At 37.9% G+C, this 10,816-nt stretch overlaps 1 long non-coding RNA gene across 1 annotated transcript in view; it reads right to left on the bottom strand.

Moving 5' to 3' along the window:
• Positions 1-516: 516 nt before the first annotated feature.
• Positions 517-10,816, bottom strand: part of LOC117946853 — an 18,797-nt gene continuing 8,497 nt past the window's right edge. The window contains exons 2-3 of the long non-coding RNA XR_004657110.1: positions 8,442-8,447; positions 517-641 (exon numbers count right to left, since the gene is read on the bottom strand). This is a non-coding gene — a long non-coding RNA (uncharacterized LOC117946853). The remainder of the gene's footprint in view (positions 642-8,441; positions 8,448-10,816) is intronic.

Here is a 10,816-nt window from a genome sequence, read left to right on the forward strand (position 1 = left end):
TGAACAGGATGAAACATTATATACAAGACAAGACCAAAAATAACACAATCTCAAGACAAGACAGAAAACTAAGGTAAGAAATGAAGACAGGAAAACAGGCTACCTCAATGAGACAAGACAAAACACCCAAACCATAACAATTTTGACTGTTTTTAACTGCTAAAGTTTAATTTCTTGTACTGCACGGTAACTTTTAATTGTTTTTATGTAAAGCAGTTTGATTTGCCCTGTTGCTGAAATGCGATAAACAAATAGAGCTTCCTTGCCTTGCCTTGCCTCTCCCTAGACCGTCAGTCTCAATATACTGCTAAATGGCGCTTTAAAACTTCCTTATTGAAAAATGAATCCTACACCACCCAGTTTATAGCAGAATTTCAGATATTTGCAGACATTAATGTTGGCTCTGTATGTAGTGATGGAAACAGGTAAGTGTCCAGAACAAACTAGGACGAGGGGCCAGTTACAAAATATATGTTGAGTTTATTCACAAAGTCTCCATAGATTATATAAAATAGGAACAGTCCAATAGCACCAGCGTGGAACTAAACAGTAGCGACAATAGAGGGGAAAGTGCAATGGCATTGACACAATCATCATAAATGGCAAAAATGCACAGGAATAATTTAAAGGCTATTAATATGCTTATACACACAATAAAAAAAGCAATGAACTCTAATAGAACAAAATACCACTGCACACTTTAAAATGCACACATTAATTGTTCACTACATGCAGAGAATAAAAGAACACTATAAAAATATATTATAACAGAACACCTCAATCCACACTAACAGGCAACAAGGGCAAATCGGAAAGCTAAATCGGAGCATGTAAGCAGCCTTAGAATGGCACAGCGCCCATCAGTGATATTGCACTTTACCCTTTAATAATAATTACATTAAACAAAATAAGACGAACAAAAAGAAAACAAATTGGAAAAACAAATGCCTGTTTCTCTTAAGTGCGAGAAATCCTTCAAACAATGAAAGTCAATACTGCATTTGAAGACAGTCCTACAAAAAATCAGTACAATATTAGACAACTTTCAAACATAATTTGGGCACAATGTAGTTCATAAGATGGTCGGACAGTATGCTGTACCTTTAAGTGATTTAGGTTTCATTCAGTATGTGTGGTGATCAATACAAAAAAGAAAAAAAAATACACTTAACATCTCATAGTTACATTGTACTATATTTGAGACATTTCCCGGTTCATGGCTTACAATCATTATCTACGCTCCAAGTTTGAGCTTATCCAATATACAGCAACTCCTGTCTCCTGTCACTGCAGTCTTCTGCACTGTAGGAAAACAAATGCACTTCCTAATTGAACAACTTTTCTTACACACTCTACGTTACATGCTGTAGAAGTTTGAATAAAAACAACATCTATCGTAAGGCAAAATACACTCACTGATTCTGCGGTCCCAGAGAGAGAGAGTGCAAATTGCTGGTGTCCCTAAATAACCTCAGCCATTCCCTGGGCCATGATGTCAACACCATTACATGTAGAAGATAAGGATCAAGGATATTGTGGGAAGTGATAAAAGGTTTTATTAGGAACAGTACCATACTATTCTGCTCTAATGCGCACAAAGCTACATCACTTCAATTACAAAACCTTGAAGCCAAATTCACCGCAATATACTATTATATAATATATATACTATATATTGTTGCAAACTAATTTTACTGAACAAATAGCTTTAGGACAATCCTTAGTCAAGAAAGACATTAACTACACTCTGAAACAGTTGTCTGAATTTCTAATTCACAGAGCAAGACCTTCTCGCTATTAGATTAAGATCCAGTGATTATTTTGCAGATACTACCGCTATTAAATCTTCAGATGGTAATATTAGAACTGACCTTGTTGACATAAATAAATACTTTCAGACATTTTATTCCAATCTGTATGAATCTGAGGTCACTTGACTTGACCTGTTGGTAAGTTCTGGAACAACATTGCATCCAAAATGTTCGCCTTGTTTTATGTTACTGTGCCTGTTACTGTCAATGCCTTGATTCTGAATGATTGTCTCCCTCCTTCCCGTCTTTCTTCTCTATGTGATTTGGCCCTGGGACGCTTTGCTAGTCTCAGTGTATTGATTGTAATTGTTTGTCACTGTTTATAATTTCTAAGTATATTTTTTTTTAAAGAGTTATCTCAAGACACTTTACAGATAGAACAGGTCTAGACCACACTAAAATTTACAAAAACGCATTTAGCGAAAAAAGTGAAATTGTGAAGAGTATCATTAATATTATTATAAGTTTCATCAAAATCCCGTCAGCAGAGACTTGGCTTTGAATGTGACACATTTGACAAATAGAAGTCACTCATGGGGGGGGGGGTTACATATTGGAGTACTACTATGGATTGGATGCCAGTCATTCATTAGTTTGCGGTTTCACTGTGGGGGACAAAATATGGTAATTAGTTTAACATTAGAGGACCATTAGACTGAAAAAATAAACCACAAATGGGTAATTGCCAGAAAACGGCACCTGAATCCAGCAATCTGAACTCTATTGTTTTACACTCTCCTGTTTAACAAAATCACAGTGTTTCTCTCTATTTCCATTGGAACAATTTGCACTTGACAGAGAGCAAAGGCGCTGCGGTGGAGGAGGGCAGTGAGAGAGGCAGCGTGCTGGCAGGCAGCAGGTTATGTGTCTGCCTCCTGAATGCCTCCACATGTTCTGTGTCCGTGGATTTATGGCCATGCCACCATTGGCCCTGATCCCCTACCGGCTGGGGGTCAGAGGGCACCATGGTGCCCTGTAAAGGTAGCCAGCTGGTCCAGCTCAGCCCTGCCACCCACCATCTGGAAAGGAGGAGCTACACACTGGCATACAGTGTACTTACACACACGCACTGTCATGTACACACTGCTGGCCAGATAACCAACACAGAAGCCCATGCAGGGCAACCATCTCGGCATTGATGCATCCTTGAGCGAGTATAAAAATGCAGAACAGAGGGGGGGAGCAGGCTTGTAGCAGATGCACTTAAAGGTGCTCTTAGCGATATTTGTTGCCGTTTGGGTGACGTTACTTCTTGTTGACGTTCAAAGTATTTTCAAAAACAAGTTCTCAATAAATGTAATAGAACTTTTTTTCTGCCACATGGCATTGTTTGGGATTGATTACATCCCACTTTGCAACATAGTTAAATAACAGATACATTATTTATTGATAATGAATAATTTCAACACCAAAGATTCTTTTGTACCTTAAAATAATGTTTACAAAATCATTTCAGTGGTTCATTAACTTGTTGGAATGAGCGATAAGAATAATGGTAAGGGTAACGGTAATAAGTAACGGACAGTTCCGCTTCCAACCTGTAAGTGGAACAAAGAGGAAAAGGACTTTCGTGCCTTCTGACCACGGTTAATAACTCTGGACTAACACACAAATTCATCAGTAACTTTAACTGCATAGATAGACGACTAAACTAATGGTAATTTTGCCAGCTAACGCACCCCTGTCTGTCTGCCTCAGTCTTAGGGCCTGCCTACGGACAACTTTAGACTCTGTCCCCTCAATGTTTTTTCCCACTTGCAAATTAAAACAAACCTTGCAAAAACTTGAAAGTAAATAACATTCCACCAAACTGGAAGAATCTCGTTTAGATTGGCAAGACAGTCAGAAAAAAATATTGGGAAGGCCCTCAGAAATTAGAAGAAACTGTTACTTATCATTTTTTCTATCATAATAGAAGAAAATAAGAACAACCCAAGGTTTCTTTTTAACACTGTAGCCAGGCTGACAGCGAGTCACAGCTCTATTGAGCCATCTATTCCCACAGCTCTGAGCAGCGATGACTTTATGAACTTCTTTGATGATAAAATTATAACAATTAGAGATGTGATTCATCCTCTTTTGCCTTCTACATCTAACGGTTCACCTTTAAAACCTGCTTTTATCATATAGACCACAACAATTAATGTTAAAGGTCTCTAGAGCTAATCCATCTGTCTCTTAAGCCCCATCCCAACAAGGCTGCTTGAAGAAGCATTACCCATGGTTAACACTTCATTACTAGATATGATCACTATGTCTTTATTAAGAGGTTATGTACCCCAGTCATTTAAAATAACTGTGATAAAACCTCTTCTTAAAAAAAAACCTTAGCCAACTTTGTCAACCTTTGTCTTATCTTCTCTTTCTCTTCAAAAACCTTGAGAAGGTAGCTGCTAATTACTTATGTGATTTTCTACATAGCAATAGTTTATTTCAGGACTTTCAGTCAGGATTTAGAGTGCATCATAGCACAAAGATGGCACTGGTAAAAACTGACTGCTTCAGACAAAGGACTTGTGTCTGTTCTTGTTTTACTAGAGCTTAGTGCTGCATTGAAGATATAAAATCATGGATGACCTACAATTTTTTGATTTTAAACTCAAACAAAACTAAAGTTATTGTGCCGGGCCCTAATCCCCTCCAAACCTCGTTATCTACAGATATTGCTACTCTGGATGGCTTTGCCTTGGCCTCCAGCACTACTGTCAGATCTCGGAGTTGATTTGGATCAGAATATATCCTTTAATGCCCATTTAAAATTAACCTCAAGAACAGAATATTTCACCTTTTAAACATTGCCAAAATTAGGAACATCCTGTCTCAACACAATGCTGAAAAACTAGTCCATCCATTTATTACTTCCAGGCTGGACTACTATAATTTCTTACTATCAGGTTGCCCAAATAAGTTCCTAAAAGTTTCCAGCTGATCCAGAATGCTGCAGAGCGTGTGTTCGGACAAGAACTAAGAAAAGAGATCGTATTTCTCCTGAACTAGCTTCTCTGCATTGGCTTCTTGAAAATTCCAGGATTGAATTTAAAATCCTTCTCCTGACCTACAAAGCTCTAAATGGTTAAGCACTATCATACATTGAAGAGCTCATAGTACCTAAGAAGTTGCTCCCAGAATTCAGAGTTACTTGCGGTTCTAAGAGTAGAAAAAAGTAGAATGGGAGCCAAAGCCTTCAGCTTTCAGGCTCCTTTCCTGTGGAACCAATGTTTCCACGCTGGCCGAGCCCAACTGATGACGGTCCATCTGCGCCTGAAGGACCTGGAGCTCACCGCCAGTGTTTCAGTTTGACTGTTAAAACGTGTTTAGATATTTTAAAGGTATTTATTTAAAAGTGGGCATGCTGCTAGCTATCTATCCATGACGGTGACAATGATGTAATGATTCAGATGGACTCCCAAGACAAGACAGTGCTCACCCAACAGGCCATTAGGAACGTGGCTCCGCCCATGACACTATTTTCACACCGAGAGAAAAATCCTGAGATGAGAGCAAAAAATTGAATCGAGAGCAAAGACTCAAAGTTTTGAGAGCAAGAAGAAAAACACTTTTTTTTGAGAGAATATTTTTTCACACTGATAGCAAAAAATAAATAGTTGAGAGTTTAAAAAAGAGAGATTTTCTTTTGCTATTGATATAAAAAAATTTTTTCTTCTCTCAGATCATTTATTTTCTCGCATGTAACAAAGAAACAAATCTAGCTCCAGACAGAATTCACCTGTATGCATTTGATAGGCTGTATTATGAATATGGCTTTATTATACAGATTTGGCCTAAACAATGAGTAAAATAATTGTGTTTTACCATCAATACACTGGAACGTCTTCATTGCTGGGCTTGTGGATGGCAAGTTGGAGACTAGCACAACACTGACTGTGCATTTCTTGGAATTTGAGGCTTCTGTTATGTGTATCCAAAACAAAGTCAATGTTGCCCTTGAACAAGAGGATTCACGCATCCTCATTGAAAGCCAGGGAAACAAAATCTTGGACTCAGAACGAACCAGATGTATAGTTGAACACTTTGTATTGTTCATATAAAGAAACATGAAACAGTACATGTAAATCCAGCATACTTATTATGTTGGCTTCAAAATAAACTTATTTTTAGAAGGAGTTATTGCCCATCTTCTGAGACATGTCATGCCATCTGCACAATTATTGGACTATTTTCTATACAGGATCAGCATTTTGGAAGCAAAATGCAAGGAAAGTATTTGCTGTGCAGTAAGAACACTTTTTGCAGTTACAAGCTAGTAAAAAGAGGAGACTGAGGTAATTAATTTGGAAAATGCATAGTATCACGGGTCACATATTTGCATGTTCTCGTAAATTCACTACAAAATAGTTGCAAATTGTTCCAGGAAAAGACTTTGTAGAACCTTTCATACTAATGGACAAGGCGTCTGACTTTGGATCAGAAGATTGAGGGTTCTGTCCTTTTGTGGTTAAAAGCTCCTGTCTAACTCAAAAAGCAAAGTGGAAGCATGTTTGTTTTTGATTTCGACCAATCACTTTCTGCTACAATGGTGTTTGAGTGTTGATCCAAATTTCAGCATATTTAAAAATGTTTTTAAAATATTTATTCCAAAAATGTGAAACCTACCTTTCAGCTAATTTCCTTCCACAAATGCCAAGCTGGCAGGTGGTCACATCTGATTGACCATCCAAAACTGTTCCAGTTATGTATGGTCTGTCCTGGTTTTCTGGCACAAATCTTGTTTTAAAAAGTCATCAAAAGCAGGCCAGTTAGCTCAGATGGTTTGAGTGTGGTGCTAATAATAATTAATAATAATGCACAGGCCTAAACTTTAGGGGTACTATAACCGCCAAACCCTACACCCAAGATCATCTATATCCACCTTCTGTTTGCACAAATCAGCCATTAACACAACACAAGTCTCAATCTCTATAGCTCTGCTTACCATGTCTTTTGTAGCAAAGCCAAAAACATGCAGTCCCTAAAATCATCCACAGCCAGGTAGCCCATCCAGAACTGGCCCAATTTTGCTCAATCTGGCCTTGTTTGTTTCTGGACATTTTGTTTTTGAAGCACTTGAAAAGCGGGCTGATTGGCTCATACGGTGCAAGGAGTGTGGTGCTAATAATGCCAAGGTCATGGGTTTGACCCGCATACTGGCCAGCCAAGTTCATTTAGCATTGTGTATGCACTTGGAGTGTGCATGTCACATAACCATGTAAAGTTAGAGATAGTTGAAAGGTTGGCTTCTCAGCAGGCTCAAATAGAACTCACATGTACAATGCCTAGCATTCAATCTATTTCCTTTGACAAAAGCTAACTGGGCACCAAATTTGTCTGCCTTTCTGATCAGTGTTAGCTTTCTCCTAATTTGCAGCTAAACTGTGGCAATTTAGATTTGTGAATCACTGTTGGTGCTAATTATGCCAAGGTCATGGGTTTGATCCAACAACTATTTACTTGACTGATTTTGGTGTAGATGATGCAATTCTTTCTCCCCGGTGATCATTTCACAAAGATAGTGTGTGGGTTTGTGTGTATTTTTACATCTGTATGAATTTGTATATATACAAGCCCCCTCCCTCAGGTCACATTCTAAAACCTAGTATAATAAACAGTGGCTGTATGTATCCACTTTATAACATGACATTCTCCATTCACAGCGCTGTCATCATGGAGCCAGTTATCGCCTCCCATAGCGTTTTGCTGACAGACATTTTAAATTAGACTAATAAATTGCCTAGCGCTCTGCCTCGTGCTTTCTAAAAGCCCTGTCACAGAGAGACAAATTAGCATGCTGCAGATATAAAGACTGGATTCAGAACAAAAGGCCAAGTTGTTTTTATGAGGCGAGGCCAGAATATCCAAATGGAGACGTGAGGGTCGTCAGAGCAGGTCATACAAACAGAGAGTAGTGATGATAAGAAAAATAAGGCTTTTATATATTCATGAGGTGTCAGTGCCTATGTGTTGTGAACACAGTATAATGCATTATACACTGATAAGATGGATGTGACATTTCAAAGTCAGTCAGAATGTGAGAAAATATGTTTTGGCTTGATATGTGATCTGAGGTGGGGGATTAAGGATATGTGTGAGCACGCTGGCAAACAGCCAGTCAAAGCAGTAAACAAGTGAGAAACAGTTTGAAGTCTCTTTCTTTAGAGCAGGTTCTGCTGTTGCAGCGGTAGTCTTTGTCAGCACTCATTAGTAGTATTCTTTCAACTCCCAGAGCACACCTTAACATCCTCTCCATATGAATTGAGCTGCTGCACTTAAGTAGAGAGTGGATGGAAATTAAGCTCCTACACAATCCGTGAGCGGAGCTGCCAAGCACATCACAAAGTCGAAAGAGTTGTATTTCAAACCATATAATGTTTCTCAAATGTGAGGCAAAGCAGTCAAAGCAAAAAGGGAAAGTGGAGAGAGAAAGGAAAGGAAAGGCAGTGAGAGAGAGAGAGGAAAAAAAACAGAGCAAGATATATAGCCGGCCAGATAACTGACACTCTCGGAAAACAAGCCACCACTTCTCTTCCTCTCGTCGGCTGATGCCGTGCTGTTGCTGAAGTTATTGTGCCCATTGTAAGTCACAAAGCAGGGAGGAATGTTTGGCCGGCTCTCTGGGAAACGCCACTTCAGGACCCACAGCTGTCACAGCCTGGGGACTTGAATTCTGCCACAGAGAGTTCAATGGTGAGGAGCTGGCAGAGGGAGATGTGCTTTTTACTTAAGGGTGGCAAGCTGTGAAGGGACTTGATGTGAAACCAAAACTGACTGCTCTGATATTTAGTTACTCACAGGCTCTTATAACTTCTCTTGTTCACCTCAATCACACAAGCTATCATTTTTTCCAATCGTTCTCAGAAAACTCTTAAAACTTTTCCTCTTTTTTCCCTCTTTTTTCTCCATCTTTCTCCACTCTTCCCTTTATCTCCTCTTCCTTCCTCTATTCAAAAGCTCCGTCCCATTCTTTAACGGGCCTAAACTTGAATAAACAATCAACTCTCTGTGGTGAGAGCTTCCTAAAGGAATGCTGCTTCCCATCGTCCGTCTCACCATGGTTACTAGGAATCTACTGGGAATCGCATTTTACACAGAGGTGAATATGGACATTCATTTCAAAGAGGCTCCAAAGGCTGCACCAATTTGCATTTTATGATCCTGAATTCATTCAACTAAATTCAAACTTTGATTAACATAGAAAAGTAATGTTTTTTTCAAGGCAGGCAAAATTATGAAAAGACAAAATGCAGGTGCAGAGTTGATCCTCCATTCACGGACATAATTGTTAAATGAATTCAATTAAATCAATTTTTGTGACTCCATCACATTAATAATCATTTTAAATACCAGACTTTTAAATTAAGTGATTAGAATTATACTAGTAAATGCAAAAACCTTTGGAAATAAACATGACCAAAATACATTTGTTAGAGTTGGCTCTCATTATTATCCATTAACAATTTATTTTTATGGAAATTTTGAATTTCCGGATAAAATCCAAATGTCAGTTAAATTTGTTATAATTCTGTGCCCATGCTATTTGTAGGTTTTAAAATCTGCACCCTTCAAAACTTTCTACAATGAATTCAAACTTTTTTACAGATCATGAAGTGTCATGAAGCTCCCTTTAATCCCATATGATCACTTCAGGACCCATTTTTGTTTTAACAATCCCAGCAGCAATCCAGTTTCCTGTGTTGTTGAAAGAAAATAGTCACCTTTTCAAAGAGCCTAAAAATCAATTTGTTTGCTATAAATACCTTCATACTGTTTGTTTTGGTTGTAGTTTATGTTGCAGAGCTTTCCTTGTCATCTCATTATGATAATGACCAAACCCTCACATTCCTTAGCAGTGATCTCATTTCAGAGCACAATACTGTGTGAGAGCAACAATGTACTGGCACCCAGAAGGCCTTGGAGATCTACACTGTCTCGCCCGCTTGGAAAGTTCACAAACCTCAAGGATGATGAGGGAATTAGAGGGCATGGAAACATTGCAACACGCAATCTCCATCTTTCTCTGCTTTAATAGCCTGCCGTGTCTTTTCCTTGCAATGCTGTTGGATTGTCAGGGCATTGTATTAAAATAAGTTATTGAGTCAAACTCCCCATATTCCCAATTAAACATGAGCTCAATGTGTGTGTGTGTTTGTTACAGAATTTTGAGGAGAACAATGTATGTTATTTTCTAAAAAATAAAGGTGATTTTTTAAAGGTGATTGCAGAAGCCAAATAGGATGGACTAATGGTAGTGATGGAAGATACAATATGATTATTCACATTAGTTAATGTATATCTCCACATAAGCATGTTATTACATAAAGACACAAAAATGCTCGGTTACAAGTTAAAGTCCTGCTTTCAAAATCACACTTGTAAAAAGTTAGTGTTATCAACAATATTTATTAAAAGTAGCAAAAGTAAAAGAACTTGTTCTGCTGAAAAATGTCCCCTGTGTCTGATTTATTATTATTACAAATGAGGTTAATAGATTGTTAATAGGCTGCAATGTGTAAGCAGCATTTTAATGTTGGAGCTGGTTGAGATGGAGTGAATCCTAACAACTTTACACGTGTGTAATTTTGAAGAACTACTTTGAAGAACTGGAATTGTGCACTTAGTTACATTTCAACGTGGGATGGTATATGAGTATATTTTGTAAAGTTAATAAAGTTTTATTTTTTAAATGCTGTTAAATTTCCGTAATCGTTAGAAAAACAAAAAATATACATAGTATTAAGACATTTGACTACCAAAGGTACATTTATTTTGTGACTATATATGTTATTTATGTTTTGATATATCAAAGCTGTTCATTCAACTGAAGAGTTTTAACTAAAGGAAATATAAACCACTTTATTAAACCCAAAGGAAACACAAACACACACACACACAACATAAAATATCCCCCCTCCTCAAGCAAAAACTTGCATATTTCCTTAACAAAAATAATAACAAAAATGCTAATCTAATTATGTGCACTTCCATCTCTCCTCTTTCCTTCTTCAACTCCC

This window comes from Etheostoma cragini, chromosome 6 (assembly GCF_013103735.1).
Source record: "Etheostoma cragini isolate CJK2018 chromosome 6, CSU_Ecrag_1.0, whole genome shotgun sequence".
NCBI classification, from domain to species: domain Eukaryota; kingdom Metazoa; phylum Chordata; class Actinopteri; order Perciformes; family Percidae; genus Etheostoma; species Etheostoma cragini.